General features: G+C 42.1%; 1 protein-coding gene and 1 long non-coding RNA gene across 3 annotated transcripts in view; one reads left to right on the forward strand and one right to left on the reverse strand.

Moving 5' to 3' along the window:
* The window catches only part of LOC149437096 (uncharacterized), a 145669-nt gene extending 128489 nt beyond the window's left edge, over positions 1-17180 (reverse strand). Inside the window, exon 1 of one of the 2 annotated variants that reach the window (XR_016308183.1) lies at positions 16852-17180. This is a non-coding gene — a long non-coding RNA (uncharacterized LOC149437096). Of the gene's footprint in view, positions 1-16833 lie in introns of both variants that reach the window. The other variant, XR_016308182.1, reaches the window with a different exon arrangement.
* The window catches only part of CCDC198 (coiled-coil domain containing 198), a 58962-nt gene continuing 55701 nt past the window's right edge, over positions 16736-19996 (forward strand). Inside the window, exon 1 of the mRNA XM_089661138.1 lies at positions 16736-17204. The gene's annotated coding sequence lies outside the window, so the exon portion shown is untranslated. The remainder of the gene's footprint in view (positions 17205-19996) is intronic.

Here is a 19996-nt window from a genome sequence, read left to right on the forward strand (position 1 = left end):
GCGGAAAAAACTGCCTATTTGATCACTAAGGGCATCCTGTTTCTCCAGGACAACACATAAGCTCATACTGCTCATCGTACTACATGAACATTACAGCAACTCGGCTGGGAGGTATTGCCACATTTCCACCTGTTTGGACCCTTAAAAGAGTTCCTCGGAGGTCATTTCAGTACTGATGATGAAGTAAAGCAGGCTGTCCTAGGAGAATTCAGGCATACTGACAAATCTTTCTATGCCGTAGCTTTCCGGACATTAGTTAAACGTTGGGATAAGTGTATAAATGTAGCAGGGGAGTATGTTGAAAAATAAATGCAGTTTCTACTCCTTGAAATGTGTTCTTTTCTTATATATACTCAAAAGTTGCGGTTTAACTTGAACGGCCCTCATATTATTCACCAGTGTAGATGTAATCTTCCACTAATAAAGTGCTTCACCATGTGCATACAAATGCTGCTACCTCTGCACACTCACCAGATTTCAAGCTGCATAAAGGAAGCAGCAAACAGCGCATAAGCCAGCAAAAGGCTTCACAGTGTGGAAAACAACCTCTTGTAATAGTATTCCACACCACTGATGATATACCAAGGCTGGAACCACATGGAGCCAAAAGAAATGGTATATAGTGTAGTATTTTATTCATAGAATGAATATACATCCATCCATTAAAATTGCAAAGCAGAGTTTTCCATCATATCCAAGTATCAAGCCACAGTATGTAAACAACACTTACTAAAATGGCCGCCGATCCCAGAACTGGAAGCGGCAGCGTGACGTCAGCACTTAGGCTTCACCCAACGTGTTTTGTGCCAATGTCAATTACACTTTGGACGCTTTGTATACAAGCTGGCTTTTGAAAGCTGCCTAGATAGAATTGTTTCTAGCTCTAACTATTTTTATGATTATTTGACTTCTAAAGTCAAGTTAGTGATAAGATGCAACAAAGGATAAAAAAAAGATAAAACGTTATTTTTTATAATGCTATTTGTTTATGATACAGAGCACCTTATCAAACTAAATATCTTGACTAGGGTATAAAAGATGTTTTGACAATGCTGCCTGACCACCACTACACCAACTACTGTTAGTTAATTTACCACACATGACACCAGTAAGAGTTTAATGGCCATAGCAGCCTTTTATTAACCAAATAAAAATAACATATCAACATATTAACATTCAGTACAGTAATAAAGGGGTTCATAAGGTCCTTGTTGGGCAATTACCTCAAGTACCTGCGTACACCAGAATTAGGCCTCCAGCTGCAGAAACACAGACTCTGAGACAAGCCAATAATCGCAGGTACCACCAACCAGAATAATGGGAGCCGTACCCCAGACAGGACCCTACAGCTGTACCTTTTTGCCAATAATAAAAACACATCCAAGGACCTTGTATCCCGCCGGCTGCCATGACGTAAAATACACAGCACCTGTAACTTTTCAAAAAAGCAACACAAGCAAAATAACAAGGGAGGGAGGGTGGGAAGTTGTCCGGGCCAAGCTTTCTTCCGAATAAAGACTGCCCAAACCCTCCTTCATCCCAAATCCCTGAAACCCGACCTACTACAGCCCTATCCACCAATCTGGTGAGTACTCATGAATCCTGTTCATTTGATCAACAAACAACTCCTACTATGCCAAACCCCTTTTAACCCAATCATGTCAGCCCTGCATCTAGGCTTCTCCTTCTTTCACTTTGGGCCTAACTTTCACTTAGGGCTTACATCTATTTAAAAGGGAACTTGTACTGAGAATGTAGGGAGGTATGGCATGTTCCACACTCTTCATGGGCAGTTAGGTTGTGTACATTGCATAACTATAAGCAGTGACTACCAACCAATCAAGCCATAGGTCATATATAAAGTATTGTGGTTTGCAGGATCACTGTTTCAAGTGACCATCAGTGCCCCGCACATGTGCTTGTAATCCAATTGACCCAATAGAAGCTACTGCCCTCTGACTGGCAGCAGTAAGGTCAAATAGGGGGTGCCCTCTGATTAGTATGCTGTTGCATGCTGATCAGAGGCAGGAATCACCCAAACTCCGAGTTACATTCTGCTCAGTGCATCACATTGTACCAACTCAAAAACTCACGTCATTTCTCTGCCAGATCATGTGAGCTTCAGTATTCTGTCTGACGTTTCAGGTTGTCATTCTGTTTTACCTCTTATATTCTCCTTGTATTTGCCTATTTGTCTTCAGGACTTCTGTACTTGGTACCTGTTTAAGCCTTGTGGTTTAGTACTTGATGCTGCTTGCCTCCCACCTGCCTATCAGTTGTCAAACAGAACCCAAGTACAGTTGGGAAGCAGTAAAGGCCAAATACTCCTTAGACTATACAGCCTTCTTAGAGTCTTACAGTATGTCTACAGCTCCCATGGCAGCCAACAATAATTAGGTATTATAGATTGCTTATGGTGTGGTCAGGCCATGGCTACTGAAGCAGGTAAAATGTATCCTGTATATCCATACTCTAATGCCATGATCCAAAGTTTAGTAGTTACAGGTCAAGAGGAAACATTTTTTTCAAACATTAAGGAAGTTCTGTGATGGTGATCAAAAACCAAATCTGCTGTGGGTATACAAAGCAAGGACCTAGAAGGGCATGCACAGACCTTCAGAGGCCTCCTAAACCCCCCTGTCACAACTGAATGGTGTAGCGTTTTGAGTTGAAAAGTTACAACACTTCTGAATAGTGTTGGATCTTGTAGCTAAGCTCTGACTCTAAACTCAGACTGGCCATACACTGATTAAATTTCAACTTGATTCTGATGAACCATCCAAAATTTGAGCAGTGGGTGGCCCTATTGGCACCTTACTGTTCAACATCCTTTGATCCATAAATCAAAGTAGCCGGGGCATATAATTCTCAGACCAATAGTGATTGAAAGACAATCAGCTGCAGTCACTGTTTGGCAGTGCCCAATGTAATCTGACAACTGCCACTGTTGGCCGTCAGAATACAATTGCTTCAGCAGAATTGATCCATCCAGTGCTATATAATATTATCCTCTAAAGAACCATCCACATTAAGATTGCTCTTTAGAGGAAATTTGACAGGTAGTTGGGAGGCATTGTATCGCCTCCTCATCTCCGGTTTTAACCCCTTAAACCCAGCACTAGCGCCTGCAACCACTTGTTCTGCAACCCCTTTTGGTTGAATTGGTTACATTCCGTGGGTGGTACTGCCCGCTGAATGCAATAGTGGGGATTATTTTTGCCATACTGCACAGCATTGCAGCCATATGTATTGTCCCCTCCTCTGCCTTTTCAGCATAAGGGGGAGTGGTTTGGGGCCGTATATATATGTGGCTCACAACTTGTTTTTACCCCCCCCCCCCAAACACTAGTGCAAATTAAGGCCTTAGTGTATGGCCAGCTTTACTATTAACCCACCAATGTGATAGGCAGCCTCAGAGTTCAGTAGGAATGTTCAGGAGGAAAAAAGAAAGTTCTGCTTGTTAGCATCCTACTCCCTCCTCTTTAAGAATTGGCACTTATTGGGTGGAGGGGGGGGGGGAGCCAGTAACTGGTTTTGATAGATAACTGTTTCCACTTCCAGTCCGATCGCCTAAGTGATCTGAGCAGAAGTTCGGCTCCCCCTCCTTCCCTTACAGCCTTCTGGAACACATCACAGGTCCCATAAGACTGTGGGACCATTCACAAAGCGCAGCGTGGCTCACACATGCATAGTGGGAAACCATTTGTGAAGCTGCAAGGCTTCACTGCTGGTTTCCCTTAGTTAAGATGCTGGCACGGCACCTGAAGCTGCTTGAAGAATTGGCTCTGGTGAGGACAGCGCTGGATCCCTGCACAGGTAACTGTCCTTATATTGAATGTCAGCAGCTCCAGTATTTGAAGCTGCTGACTTTTAATTTTTTTGGGGGGGAGACTAGAGCTCCACTTTAACCTTTGGCAGGAGACTAGAGCTCCACTTTAACCTTTGGCAGGAATTGTCAAAGTTTTGCCTGTCAGAACGGACCAGCATTCAACTGTGACAAAAGGGTTTGGGAGGCTGATGCATACAAATTCATAATTTATAGTGAACGTCACCACATTTTGGAGGTTGTCTCTTTCATCAGCACTGAAGTCATGTCTGTTTTCCAAGACAGCCTTGTTATAAGTGTATGACTTCCGAAGGCCAAGATACATACCAAGTAGTCCTCAGCTATTGTAAGACTCGCAGTTGCAGCAGATTGACACCCAACAACTGCCTGCAGGCACCGAAAGGACACAGTAATGTCACCCTTAATACACTAGCAGAGAACAAGTCTATTAATACTTTTCACACTGATCAGTAATTTGTTTTCCCTGTATCCAACAAGCCCCAGAGGCTCCTGTGTGTGCTGTATCAGCCACTATTTGCTCAGTCCGATCCTTTTGATTGGAGAAGGTTCCTGCCTAAAGGATGAAATCCCAGCTGGTTTTCTGTTTCAACATTAAATGCCTTTGGTGCTATCATACAATGCTGCCAGCCTGTATGATTAAATATAAATACTACAAGCTTGTTTAAATGCTACTGGCGGTGCCTTCTAAAAATACAGAGTGTTCACTTGAGAAATCTCTTAATTGTATTTGTGTCAAGGTGGTTTGAACAAATATTGAAGACAGCCAAGCAAACCTTTTTACATGTTACTAATCCTGACTTAGCAAGATACAGCACAGCTAGAAAAGGAAAAAGTTCCCTAATGGTTTTCCCTGTATAAGGTATGCTGATGTCTCCCCATAAAACATTGGGCACAGGTGCAATATATCTGCCCACTGATTCTTCTGCTGTTTTTCACATTTTCCCACAACTTACCCACAACCCCACACTAATTATCAGGCACCTTACTTAGGACCCCCCAGTTTCTTGTACACCTCACCCGCGCCCCCCACATTGATGCTCACTAACCTCACCTACGACAAACCACTGTTTCTCATGCACCTCATCTAGGACTCCCCATTGTTTCTCATGCACTTCATCTACGACCCCCCCCACATTGTTGCTCATGCACCTCACCTAAGACACCCCACTGTTTCTCATGCACCTCATTTAGGACCCCCCATTGTTTTTCATGCATCTCATCTAGGGCCCCCTATTGTTTCTCATACACCTCATCTGGAACTCCTACTGTGTCCCATACACATTTGGGCACCTTAGATGGTCAGAAGGACTTATCAATTCCCCTTTGTGCAGCTGTATAATGGCTTAAAGTGGTTGTAAACCCTTACATATACCCAGTGACATGACACAGAGATAAAATAAATCCTCCTACATAAGTTTTATCTGTCTATCTGCAGTCTTCTCTTCTCTACATCTGTTAAAAGTGCAGAATTTATAAAGCTTGTCTGAGCTTCTAGAAAACAGGAGCCAGAGAGACTCTGTAGAGCTCTGTGAAGAGAGCTCTATGAGCTGATTGTAAGGAAGGGATAAACCCTCATTCACAGAGCACACAGGAACAGAACTGAGGCTGTTAATCACAGGCTGTGTGCTGGAGGTCCCTCCCATCACACTTTTTTCTCTTGGTGTCTGGAAAATGATGCAGGCCACGCAAAGCGGGCCATGCAAAAGATTTCCAAAATCCATGTCACACAATTTTGTTTCCAAGATTGCGGCACATTTGTTGTACAAAAAAATGCGTGGCATTCGTGGCAAAAATGTCTCGCGTTTTCAGGGGCCATTGAAATTAATAGTACCTGAATATGCCGATGCACAATTTCACATTTTAACAGTGCATTTTCAAATCGCAGGGAGAAATGGGGCGATTCTGCTCGTTATTTAAAACTCCTTTATGTGAAGAGAGCCTTAGTGCTCTGAATTGAGACAAGTACCCACTATAGAGGGATATGCTTTGTTCATATTTCATGTCTGAGGTTTACAACAACTTTAGGCTACATTTACACTGAGATGAGCATTTTTCTCAGGTATTTTTTTTTTTTCTCAGGAGTTTTCCATTCAAGTCCATTCATGGGGACAAAACTCTCAGATCTGCCTGAACAGTAGCTTTCTTTCAGCGACAAGCGTTTTGCTACAGGTGACAGAGCGCTGTATGTTCTGGCACTTTAGCAACCGATTATAAGGACCTCATTATTCTAAACATTGTAAATACACCAACAGTTTGCATGACTTATAAAGATCATCAATATCATACATTATATATCAATTTCAAGAGTGTATGACTCCAGCAAAGGGCATGCACCTTCCTTCATGGCTTGAAACCCTTTCAATCCAGTTCATCAATATGGAATTTTATGTCTGGCATCAGATTCCATCCAGGAAGTCATTTGTGAACACTGCAGGTAAGTTTCGGTTCACACTACTGCGACCTGAAAGTCGATTTACAGTACGACTTTACCAGGCAACTTTCTGGCGACTTGAGTACTACTTTGATGTGACTTGATGTGACTTTGAAGCACCTTTAAAGTGACTTTCAGGGAATGCCTGAGTAATCTTCCTGCAATGTCAGATCCAAATCACATCAATACAGATGAGGATCCAACTTGGAGGCAACTTACATTAAGGTCTATGGGCACAAGACGGATAGAAGTCGCCTTGAAGTAGTACAGGAACCTTTTCTAAAGTCAGTCACTTCAGTAGTGCTAATTAAGACAGCTCTCAATGACTAACATGGGATTTCACATGTCTTGAGACTTGGGGTCTCACAAGTCGGATCCCAAATCGCAGCAGTGTGAACCGAGCCTTAAGATCTGCAGTTGGGAGTCCTCTGGATAACTGATGACCAAGTCCAACATAAAGTGCAAATGTCCCCACCTGGTGCATAAAGCATCACTGAGTAAAGACAGCAAATAGATCCAAAGGAGAAATTATCACCATGGGAGTCATGTAATATCCATTAGGTGATAATGACAGTCATTCATTCCAATAAGGGAACTGTCCCAATCTAAATCATGATGGCCAAGTGAGTGAATAAATACTTATTGTTGCAATGCATCCATCCATCAGAAAGGCATCTAGACTGAGGTTGATGGAAGAGAAGACGCCATCCTGACTGGTTTCGCTGGATCACCCGGCTGCTCAGAATATGGCTGAATTGTTTGGCATACACAATCCCAAGCTTTAACATGGGCACATGCACATTGTATCATGATGTCACATGCACAAAAATAGCGTGCGGTAACATCACGCACACGGTGCGTAATGACGTTACACGTGCTCGCACATGCACATCAGATGTCAGCAGCAGAACCCATTTACACAGCAACTGCCAAAAGAGGTATCAGGGCAGCTAATTAGTCTACAGCTAATGTTAACTAGTGGATAAATAATGAAACAGACTGGATCATTTATATTATTATTGCAATAAAACTTTTACTTAGCTGGTTTATTTCTCGGCCGACACAGGTCATTGGCCCACTTCTCTCTATACACCCTGAACTCTCTCACTTGCAAAGTCTTTTTATGGTAAGAGAAATAACTTGCAACCCCCACCTGGGACCTGCTTGAGAACATATTCCTGTATATTATTTAACTACTTTGAGCTAGTGAAATAGTAGATTGTTACAAACAGTTCAGGACTTGTCCTGCGTTTGTCTTTCTTAAAGCTGAGACAATGGTGAGTCAATGGATAATCAGGCGATTAATTGTTTGGTCCACAGTAACATAATGCAGTGGACTTCTGTTTGGTCAAACATACGATGCGTCTTCACAATATACATTTATGAGACCTGGAAGTCCTTGTAAATATTGGTCAGTTTGTCTTTGATTTCAGGTGTTGTGGGAGTACCAGAAACCGATTGTCCAGAGACTACAAGTACCTTGACTTTAATTAACTGTGCACAACTTATTTGTTGACTAAACTGTTCCAGTTGAGAAAAACTGAATGTCTCTGATGGAACCAGAAACCTAAAAATGACCCTGGATCTTAGGGCTTATTTGGTTTTAGGACTTTCATGGTTCAAACTGTAGAAATAATGAAAATATATGTTTATTTCCTCATAGAAATTTTAACAATTTGTACTGTATATTGTGTAATGTGTGACATATCGGCATCTAACCCCTATAAGAATGGTCATGCATTATCATCCCTGTTATTGCCTTAACCAGTTCCTTGCTGCCATCTGGAGCCTAGTCATTGAATTACCATGCTTTTTTGACCTAAGTTACCATATAGGTGCATTATATGAGGTGAGTGGCCATCCTATTCCTAGGTGGTGGTGCACTTATTTGCGGTGGAGCACTGTCAGTTGGAGTTGTGGAGCACATTTTTATTCAAGCACATCATTTATTGTTTTAGGACTGTTATATCACAAGGGCTTTTTATTTATTTTTATATTTTTACTTGGACACTTATTTGTTATATGATATTTGGTATTTATTTTTGTCAGTTTCATTAATGCTATGAGTTAGCGCAACACTATTAATATTATTATTTTTATGGCTCCACAACTATTATCTAGAAGCTTCTTAAGCTTTCTGGATGCAGAGGGAGCTATCAGGCTGGCTGCAGATGAGCAAATTGAGCAGACATAACTAGCAGAACACAGTAGCACTGATTAGAGTGTTCATGTTTTGCTTTTACCTAACAACAATCACAACCACACTGTCTACAGAGTGACAACTGAATTAACCCATCAAACTACAAACTAAATCTATCTATCTAAATCTAGCACCTGTCTAGGAGGGTGCTACACTAAAGATATAGGGAAAAAAGGACAGCTTGACTTCTGCTTTAAATAATTAATAGCTTTTTACAATGTTTTACCTTATAAAAATGAGTTAGGAGCAATAAAATATAAGCCATGAAGACATTTACAATACACAGTGATAGCTATCAGAGTTTCAGGGATTTCATAGTGGATCTGGGAAAAAACCCTTTAGCAGATGTTTTATTTTAGTTGCACAGAACAGCAGACCTTGCATTATGAGGTTAAGGCCAGAGTTATTATGTCAGTCTCTCTCCCTGTACAAGGAGACAAATCCAGTGTTTTCACAGTGACACGGGGAAAGTGGTTTACTACCCTGAAGAGTGGAGATCAATAGAGGAAGAGAAAAAAAATCCAAGGTCAGGTGTCTATAGAACTGTCATTATGTGAAGTCTTCATACTGGAATTAACCCGTGATCACTACAATCATAGAACACACTGTACTAGGAACACTCTCTACAAAGTGTTGTGATGAGATGCCTGAGCTCTTAGAGCCAACGTGACAATGTCATCCTAAAAACTCCATAAAATATTACTAGCATTCATGTAGAGATGAATATTATCATGATCAGGATTTCAATGCAAATATTCAAACATTTGACATGGTGGGACTTTCAAGGCACAGTACAACCATTCTCATAAAATACACATTTTATTTATACACACAATAAAACAATTTTTTACATCAAATTGTATAACTAAAATAGCAGTTGCCTTGGGAGCAACAGCTCAAGATACATTACAACATGGTTGCTCAATGTCCTTCAACAAGCATATGAGTTGATGACTTTTTACATTTACATGTGCCTCCCTTCCCAGACCTCTGACATTGGCTCTTCTGTTAAGGTCTCTTTACCTTTTGGATGCATTTAGATTTAGTGTTAAATCATCTCTAGCTCCTGGTGAAGTGGATAAAATCCAAGAAACACTTTGAGCTTTAAGGGAATCTACATCTGTATTTTGTGATTTGTAATGTATCTTGAGCTGTTGCTCTCAAGGCAACTGCGATTTTAGTTATACAATTTGATGTCAAAAATGGTTCTATTGTGTGTGTATCAATAAAATGAAGAAGAAGGGACACATGCGGCATGGGGACCTGGTGGGTTCCGAGGGATGCTGTGGGTTTCATGACGGTGTATGCACAGCCTGAGGATGTCCGGCGCTATGAAGGTGAGTGTCTTTCTCTCCCTTACCTAGGGGGATGGTGGCTGGTGTATGGGGAGCAATGTTAGTGGAAGACTCTGGCAGAGGGCAGGGGTGTTCTTGGTCAATGTCAGACTCTTTCTGTGGTGGGGGGGGGGGGCAATTTTTGTGTTGACTAGGGCAGCACAAAACCTAAATACACAACTGGTATAATTTCCAGACTGCCCTCAGTTCAGATTGCCTCAACCAACTCTGATGTGGCCTGCTGAGGACAATTATGTAATACGGTACATCATAGATAAAATGGATAGCATATCCACCTGGCAGCATTAGGGTTGTCAGTTCAAATCCCAGCCATGGCATTACCTGCCTGGAGTTTGCATGTTCCACCTAATCCTGTGTGGGTTTTTTCCAATCTCCTGCCACACTCAAAAGACATGCTGGTAGATTAACTGGCTCCTGTCTAAAATGGCCCTAGTATACGTATGCATGAATGTGAGTTAGGGACCTTAGATGATAAGGACTGTGACTGTAAATAAAATATACATATGTAAAGTGCTGTGTAATTTGTCAGCTCTATATAAATACCTGTGATAAATATAAAATGTTGATATTCGTTTATAGCATGGGAAAGTCCTGTTTGAAATGTATAGGTCTTCCAGGTTCCTCTCATATACATTTAGGGATTTCTGATCTGTGGTCCAGTGCAGAGTTTATTTCTCTCTCTACTGGTAATTTATTTATTACAGGTACTTATATAACACCATCAATTTCACACATATATATTGTACATTCACATCAGTCCCTAACCCTCAATGAGCGTACAATCTAACATAATGTACAGGGAGATCATGCAGACTCCAGGCAGGTGGTGTCATGGTTGGGATTCAAACCAATTACCCTAGTACTGCTAGGCAGAAGTGTTAACCATTTAGCCACTGTGCTGGCCTAATTTACTCTCACCTGGATACTGTAGCCAGAGCTCTTGACCTGGGAATCAGACAAGTCCTGTCTGGGAGAGCAGAAAGGTTGGTAAAAGCTAACAAGCTGTACATGTGAAGGCTGACAAGTGGTAGGCTAGCTCAGCCTTTTAGGACCTGTGTTTTTGTGTAATTAGTGCCAGGATACAACAAGGCTTTTGTTTTTTGTATTTTCTTTTGCCTTGTTCATTTTCTAAACCACTGTGCAGCACCTGAAATAGTAGTGCAAATATCACCAATAAACACCACACTGTATGGCACCACCTCATTGAATTTGGTATCTGTGCCTGAGAGACTGCTTACCCCAGGTGGCTTATGTACCGGCTACCAATCCCCAGCTCACAGTATGTTTCGGACTATAAAATATATAAATCACAATATATTTCATATTTATACTTTTCCAACCAACAGGTGGAGCTCTAGCCTCATTTTCAGATGTTTGTAGACTAATCTTAGCTGCTTTGCTTAAAAAAAGCTTGTTGTTTGCTCAATAGTTAAAACTCAGATTACACACACTGAGCAAATTTGGGCTGGTTATCAATAAATCAGCTCAAATTTGACCAATGGGTGGCCCTGTTGGCACCACACCACCCAACATCCTTCAAAAAATCAAAGGTAAATTGTTAGTCAAACAATGCCTGCATCTAGATGCAGGCATTGTTCGAGTATTATGATAGCTGGTGGTGCCCTGTCAGAATACAATAGCCACAACAATTGATTTGTCCATCCATGCTGTTTAGCATGGATGGAGGAATCTGTAAGATTTCTTTGGTTTAGCCCACACAGGTGGTGAGACAGATGGTGTCACTATTATTCTGAACTGGAAGTTCTACACCTTCCTGGGTCCCCTCACCAACGCCATCCTGCTCCTTGAGCAATGAATACACATTAAAGCACGGGTGAGGTTCTTCAAAGGCATCCTCTCCTGCAAGGTGTCTAATACTTCTGTTTCAAGCACCCTGTGCCTGAAACATGTTGGAATGATGAAAGTTCAATAGATCATGTAGTTCAACGTAGTTCATGTAGTTCAATGTATCACAGCACTGGTACCCCCACTGTCAGTCTGATTACTGATGTTTAAGGAATTATAGAACGTTAGCAGATTTCATGTGTTTATACTAGCACTGAGTAAGTTTTGTATGAGTATAAAATGGGACTAAAGAGTGTTTTCCTACTTGCTCATGGTTCTGCTTTAACTTTCTTCCATCGAGGTTTATGAAAAATAGCTGGTTTAGTAGGAATGATTATTGTTGTGTAAACTATGTGGCGGCATTGCAGCAGTTACACATAATAGATTGAACATAAAATACAAACTACTGTTATGTAAATGAGCTACTAATACATATAAATATTTATGACAAATTCCCTGCATCTGTGCAAAATTTTAGATATTTGGCCTCCAATTAATGGCTGCTAGGAAGCAAAGTGCAACCTATTGTTCTAGGCTATTAGCCATTTTATGCCAAAGGAGACTGCCTCATATTTTCATTACAAGGAAACTACATTGTTTTCAGTATGTACGCCTTCTGGGTTATAATTGTAACCTTTCCTTGTAAGCAGTTTTGATACTTGCTTGAAGTTCCAGGGATTAGGGTTTTACTTGGGAAATGCTTCAGAACGGTTTTTGCCTTTCTTTTGATCAACTGCAATCCTAGCGTCTGGCATTTCCAACGTTGTTATATTTTTTTACTCATTTTATTTTTTGTTTTGTTTTGTTTTTTTGCAGTTATATTCATATTGTGTTTTTTTTTAAAAAAAAAAGGAACTATGCAAAACGTGTTGATTATAAAACTTTAACCCTTCTGCCTTTAAAGCCTTTTTGCATTTTTTGCAAACATTTAAAAAAAAAGGGTAAATTGAATGACATATACTCACGGTAATTTTCCTTTCCTGACAAGCCTTCCTCCCCTGCTTCCAGGACCTATCTCATAAATGTAAGTCCACCTGCAGCATTGGCGTTCTGTAACTAGTCCTACCAATCTGGGTGGGAATTGTGCTGACATGGAGCTTGTCAGGAAAGAAAAATTATGGTAAGAATCTGTCATTCAATTTTACGTTTTCCTGACAGTTCCATGTCAGCACAGCTAGGAACTAACTAGCCACACAGGGGAGGGATAATGCTACACACTGCTTAATTCTGGCTAAAAGCAGAAGTCAGGATGCTTCTGCCAAACTCAACTGTCATTAAGACTGCTTCCCTACAGTAATAAGCCATGAACGTATATATTGCCGTTCACGTAGCTACCTTGCAGATAGTGTCTGGTAGCACTTGGCCTGCTGCCGCTCACTAGGTTGAGGCCCTTCTAGTGGAGAGTGACCTGATCCCCCTGGCACAGCCAACCCTCTCAAAATGTAGGCCAAATTGCAGCTTGAAAAACAGTATATTTAAGTATTGGATGCCCGCTGTATGCTGGTGAAGGCAGAGATACCTGAAATGTAGGCCTATAGCTTACTCACAGATATACCTAATTCAAGCCCTGCCTGCAGAAACTTCAGAACGTGATAAACTTGTGAAGAGCCCAGTGTAAAACCTTGATCAGCAGCAGTCCTGTGAATTTATGCCATATTCCACTATAGGCACTGTTAGTGCTGTCCTTCCTTGCTTTCATAAGAGTATTCACAATCTTTACAGAGCACTCAAGATATATTAGCTTCTGCTTCTCAAGACCCAAGCCATCAGCTTGAGCCTGTCCAGTGCTGGACAAATGGAAATTTGGAGAAGATTCAATCAGAGGAAGTGGATCCTTGACTCCCATTAGGAGGAGCAGAGGGTACCAAGGCCCCTGGTCATCAGATGGGAATGACATCACAGAAGATTTTAGGATCGCTTTCATAGAAGGCGTAATCCATATCTTCTGACCTAGACCCTCTGATTGCCACTGGTCCAGAAACCCGAATTGAAAGGGGGCAAGAGTTCAACTGAGTCTACCTGATCTGCTGGAGCAAGGTGATTTATGAGACCCAATCTGAGACGTGAAGGATGAAAGATCTCCCAAATATGATCTGAAATGCTTGCCTTGATGGACCATGTGTCTGTCACAAAGGCTGTACCTATGTCCAAAAAGAAGCCACCAAGTGCCCATAAGACTTGTATGGGTGGCACAATCCCAAAAATACCTGAAAGCATCCTCACATGGAGCTCTTCGCTGGCCTCTTGAATTATGTGCTGGCTTACCAGTTTATCCTGGACTCCCAGCCAGAAATGCAGAAGCTACCTTCAATGGAGTAAGCGTGGAAACTGACTCTTGAACTTCGGTCTCCTTTAACTCAACAGATGTTCATCTTGAGGCAGTGGCCAAACTGACCGCTATTCATTTAGGCTTCACCTTCTAAGATCAAGAACAATGCACCTTGAAGGCCACAACAACCCTGGGTGATTCCAAACCCTGGACCTCTTTCTGTTCAAAAGGGCATAATTTTGACATCTTGCTGTGACAACATGCTTCAATCTTGTAGAACGAAGACTTGATTCAGTCACCAGGGAATTGTCAAGCTGTCCTCTGGAGACACTTGGAATACTTGCACAGCAATGCTTCTATTTAAAGGCATTTCACAAACCTTACAAAGGGGGAATCAAAAACATGGACAAAAGGTCGTCCTCATCTTCTTGTTCAGAAGAGATTGAAGAGGATTGATTGGTTTAAGCAGGCTCTTAGACCAGTTTTAAAGGCCCTGAAAGGAAGACATTGCCAGAATAGATGGTCCCTGCACAAGGTGAATTCAGCAATTCCGTAAGAGTGTCTTGACCACACACTTAATTGTGACAACTTGGTCACCACCATCTTAATTATTGTCTGCTTGAATGAAGCAGGAATCATACAGTTCAGCAACATCGTCTTTGGAAGAATCTGATAAGGTGTGATTTGCCTGAGAAGATTTTGAGACTGTTCATTGGCAGAATATATGACCCCTTCACAGGGTGAGTGTAAGTATTTCCTATAGAATGTATTGACCATGTGTTCAATGAATGTGACAACCGGTTAGGTTTCAGCTTCTTTATCCCTGGGTGCTTGAACCAGCAAGGCTCATATAGTCATGCTGATCAGTATCATCTTTTTGAAAGAGTCTGAAGAGGATTGTTTGCCTGGAAGGCTAGGAGAATTCTCATTGATAGACTAGATAATCCTTTCACAGGGTGAGTGTAAACATTCCTTTAGAGTGCATTAGACACATGTGACAACCGATTAGTTGTCATTTAGTTTGTCATTTTTATCCTTGGTTGCTTGACCAAAGAAGTATTAATGCATTCATGTCCATCTGCATCATCCTCTTTGGAAACTCTGAAGAGGGTTGTTTCACCTTGGAAGGATAGGCTGCTTCTCACTGCCAAAGCAGATAACCCTTTCAAAGGGTGAGTGGAAACCACTCCTGGAGTGTATTGACAATGTGTTTATTGAATGTGACATTTCATCAGTCCGAAGAGGGCTGTTTTGCCTGGGAAGGCTATGAGACTGCTCATATAACCCTTTCACAGGATGAGTGGAAACCACTCCTTTTGAGTGTATTGGTCACTTGTTTAATGAATGTGACAACCTGTTAGGTGTCATCATCCTCATTTCTGGTTGCTTGAACAAAAGCAAGATTCATACAGTCGTGTTCATCCGCATTTTCTTCTGTTTTGAAGCACCTGCAGAGGGCTGTTTTGCTTTGGAAACCTCTGAGATTGCTCATTGTCAGAATAGCTAATCATTTCACAGGGTTTTGCCTGCTGTTTAACAAAGCAGATCAAAAAAAAATTTCAATGCAATAGAAAATAGCTTGCTCAGTAACAAACCGTAAAGGGTTAACTACTGCTAGAGGGAAGTTGATATTGCAGCTTCCAACCACAGCCTTAAGATTCACCAGATGTTAATGAACCAAACCTTGCACTGCCAGGAATCAGTACATTATGAAAAGGGTTTTTTTTGTTTGTTTGTTTGTTTGTTTGTTTGTTTGTTTGTTTTTTTGGTGTGTGTGTGTATTTGGCTGAGAAACTGAGCACAAACCAATATAAAAGGATGTCCTATACTCCAACAGGCAATAGCTGGCTACAGTAGTCATCCACAGGCGACTCCTCTACCTTCCCTGGGAATGCTGGTCTTTTTAGCATAATGGCACAATAGTAAAGCAAACATGAAAACCCACCAACAGGTTAATGCCATGTGTGAACAGACAAAGCATGGAAGCATGGGGGGCATACCCAGCTGGGGTGACATGGAGCCATCAGGAAAATAATTTTAGGCCCAAACTAGTTAAATTTTCAAACATTATTATTATATTTTCTAAAAGCAGACACCCTGGAGAACACAATAGTGGTAGTTCCATTTTTTATGTTGCACAATACTCAGTAAAGTGGCAATTTTCAGTAAAAAATACACTAAAGCTCATTTTAGTGCACACAGATGCAATATACAGTATTACTCACATTTTTGGTAAAATATAAAAGATGAGGTTTTGCCGAGTAAATTGATATCCAAATTGCATGCGCTTGTAAAACAACAAATTTTCAACAGGCACAGGTCATCAATTAGAGTTAACCTTGAATGGTCCTAAATTATTTTTCTCATTACAACATGCTTGGCAATATGTAAAATATGTAGCACATGTGATTTATGTATATGTAGGTGCCCTGAAAGGTGTGTTTATGTCGATATGTGTGTATGTAGGGGCAGGGCAGGTTCAAATTTTTTTTGGGGGGCAGGGGGGTTTAAGTGCATGGGAGTAACTTTTTTTATACATTTTTTTTCAAAAGAGTTATATTTTTATTTATATCACAATTTCGTTGTGACAGGTGCTCTTAAATGAGACATCACATCCAGAAAGTCAACAGTCAGCTTGTGAAAGATACACAGAGCTGTATGCAGCCATTAATGTGTGCAAAACTCCTTGCTGCCACTGACTTACTGTAAGCCTTAGTTCGGTGGCAGTAAAAGGATTAAACAAAAACTTTAACTATATATAAACTCAGGGGAGGAGGGGCCTGAACATGGCGCCGTCAGGGTACATGGAATAGGAACTCCCGGGGCCCGCCAGAAATAATGTGCAGGAGAGCCTGAGCTAAGTGCGGGATCTCAACCCTACCTTACCTTGAGTGTGCCCTTTACCTGGAGCGGTGTCCCCGAGTTGTCCCTGAAGGGAGAGGAGGATCCAGCTCTAAGGTGGAGGAGAGGCAGGTGTCGGCGAGAATGGAGCGGTGAACACTGGGAGAAGTCATGTGACCGCCGTAAAGGGGCTCTGGGAGACACTGACTAGGGAGAGGAGGAAAGGAGCCAACTCGGTGAAGACCGGAGCTGATAGGCACCCACAGAGGGTGACCCCCCCAGACCATCTTGGACCCCCCAAGAGAGGAGGACTGAGAGTGGATGCAGCATCTCACATAACAGATGTTGGTGGCAGCAGAGCAGTGAAGCCGGGAAGGTGGAGAGGAGGAGGCGGTGGTGAGGTGCAGCGGGAAGTGGTGAGTTATAACGGCTTATACAAACACACAACTGAGAGCCTAGAACTAATATTATACCTCAGAAAAGAACAGAAGAGTACCTGCAGTGGAATATAAATATAGTTTTTGAAGCTTTGGAAATAATATCCTGTTTTGATCTATAAAGATAGAAATACAATATCAACATTATGAAGAGCAGATCTGTAAAAGTGGGAGGGACGAAAACTCCTCAAACAAGTACAAGTACAATAAAAAAAATACATACCCCCACAAGAGAAAGGTCCAGAGGGTCAAACCCCCGGGAGACAACAAGGAGCAAGCAGAAGATGGGAGATGGGAAATAACACTGGAGATCAAACTAGATTGTCACTGGGAGTATCCAACCTCAGTCAGGTTAAAGACATTTTAAACATATATGTAAACCAATTAAGTTCAATTTCACATAAGCTTTAACATGCTAACACGTGCAAAGCTCAAGCATGGCTCGTGGATGTGGTGTGCTCCCATTGACCTCAGTGGTCAAGTTTGGCAGATGGTTTTGCCCATCAAACTCTGCAAGCCAAGTTAAATGTGCACAGTCCCATCTGGATGCAATGTTAGAATTTAATTGGGCAGCTGGAGGATGGCTCAGCCGCAACCCCCCCCCCGACTGTTGGGGATTGGTAGAGGTCCTTCAAGAGTGTAGTCAGCCACTCCTCAGATCCACCCACTGCCTCTAGAGCCTCCCTCCAAAGCTCCAGGGCAGGGGAAAATTCCAGAGGGGCTGGCCTGCCCATAATTTGACCCCAATCTGTATATTACACCTAGGCTGCTGCTCAGACCCTGTCTAACCGTTGGAGTCTAGCTCCCCCTAGCTACCTAGGAGGGTGCTACATAATAAAAAATGAAAAACTCAGTGGTGATCAAATAGCACCAAAAGAAAACTCTATTTGTGATAAAACATGTAATTTGGGTACAGCGGTGCATGACCACACAATTATCAGTTAAAGTAGCGCAGTGCTAATTTGCATAACATGGCCTGGTCATGAAGTGGGGTAAAACCTTCTGGAGCTGAAGTGGTTAAATAATATTTGCATCTAATAGCTAACTATATGTACAACAAAGTCTCTCCACACAATATTATTCTGTTCTAAAATGCTACAGCTTATTATTTTATATGAACTAATGTAGATTTACTATGCCTTTAAATAACAACATTTTATGTAAAAAGAGAGCTAGTTTCCAGTAGTTGAAGGCAATGGGTTTGATTTACTAAATGCATTTTTCCCCAGAGCTCAGTAAATGCAGTGAAGCTCTGTTGGTTTCCATCATCCAGTCATGTGCAATGCTGTTTTTTTCTTTTATTTTTCTTGCATCGTGTTGGGTGCTCTTTAACCAATTCTGCACCACCCTATAGCAGAAATACTGCTAAAGGGCGGTACGGGTGCGCACAATCACATATATATATATACGTAATTTGTGCTCCTGCGGTTTTCATGGGCCGGGGGGGGGTGCGCACACACACTTGCCGACTGAAGGTGCTGTGATTTGATCCCCAAGGATCAATCATCCTATTTAGGCCAGTGATGGTTGGCCTAAGTCAGGTGATCGATCCCTGTCCTATCAGGGATCTTCCTGTAGATGTGTTTACAGTTACACAGGTACAGAAAATGATGACATCTTCTGTCTCTGGGCACATTTCGTCCCAGAGAGAGAAGAATCAACACACAGTGAGTAAAAGTAGCACACTTTTTCACAGAACACTTTAGGACATATTTAACCCCTTGATGCCCCCCCCCCCCCAGTTAACCCCTTCACTGCCCTGTCACCAGTGTCATTAATTAGTACAGTGTACAGATTTTTTGCTGATCACTGTATTAGTGTCGCCGGCGACTTCAGATAGTGTTAGCATCAGCGCCACTCCCAGATAGCGGCAGATTGCCCCTCAGTACACCAGTAACCACATTTAACCCCTTAATTGCCAGGAACATGCTCACATACACAATAAACCTTCGTTGCTAGTATAGTGTCTGAACGAATCAATATCTTTGATCAGATCAGCACTATACCAGCGTTCACATTAGTATAGTGTTCCCAAAAATGCAGCATTAGGGGGATCACCCCCATCACCTGCCAGCACCTGCATTTAGCCCCTACGCTCCCCCTCCCCTTCTCCCCCAGCAAGTGCAGTGTCAGTAGGTCACTGTCACTTGATACATTGCACACAAAACAACAGTGTTCGCAGAATCAGGCCTGATCTCTGTTAGCACTTGCCAGTAAATTTTTTTGTAGAGGTTCAAGCAGTCTCTGACAGCCAGGTGCTCTTTTTCCCATGAATCGCACTAGGTACCTATAAATTTAGTGGCCAAAATGTGAATGGAAAGGTACTCTAATGAAGAGGCCTACAGGATTCTGAACATGTCAGGTGAGAGTGAAGGGGAAGACTCCCTGACACAATCAGCCTCAGAATACGAACCTGTAGACAGCAGAGGCACCCTGACAGATAGCTCAGACAACGGAGAAGAGGTCCTTGCTAAGATCAGGCATACCCGACCCCATTCCCAGGTTGCTGAGATGTTACAATCGCATGATGACTCTCATATGCAGCAGAGTGCCAGTACTAGTGCCGCTCTACCTTTTGGTGAACTGGCGAGCACCAGCGGCCAAGTACATCCTGGTCTTTCACATACCAGCACTGCAGTATCACTTAGCGACGTGGCAAGTCCCATAAGTGCAGTACAAGCTTGTGCGGTGGTGAGCACAAGTATGGTCTCGCAGCCACGAAGAATTCGCACACAGGTCCATAGAGCCCCTAGTATCCTTCTGAATATGCT

This window comes from Staurois parvus, unplaced genomic scaffold (genome assembly GCF_062004578.1).
Source record: "Staurois parvus isolate SC_StPar_1 unplaced genomic scaffold, SC_StPar_1.0 ptg001316l, whole genome shotgun sequence".
NCBI lineage: Eukaryota > Metazoa > Chordata > Amphibia > Anura > Ranidae > Staurois > Staurois parvus.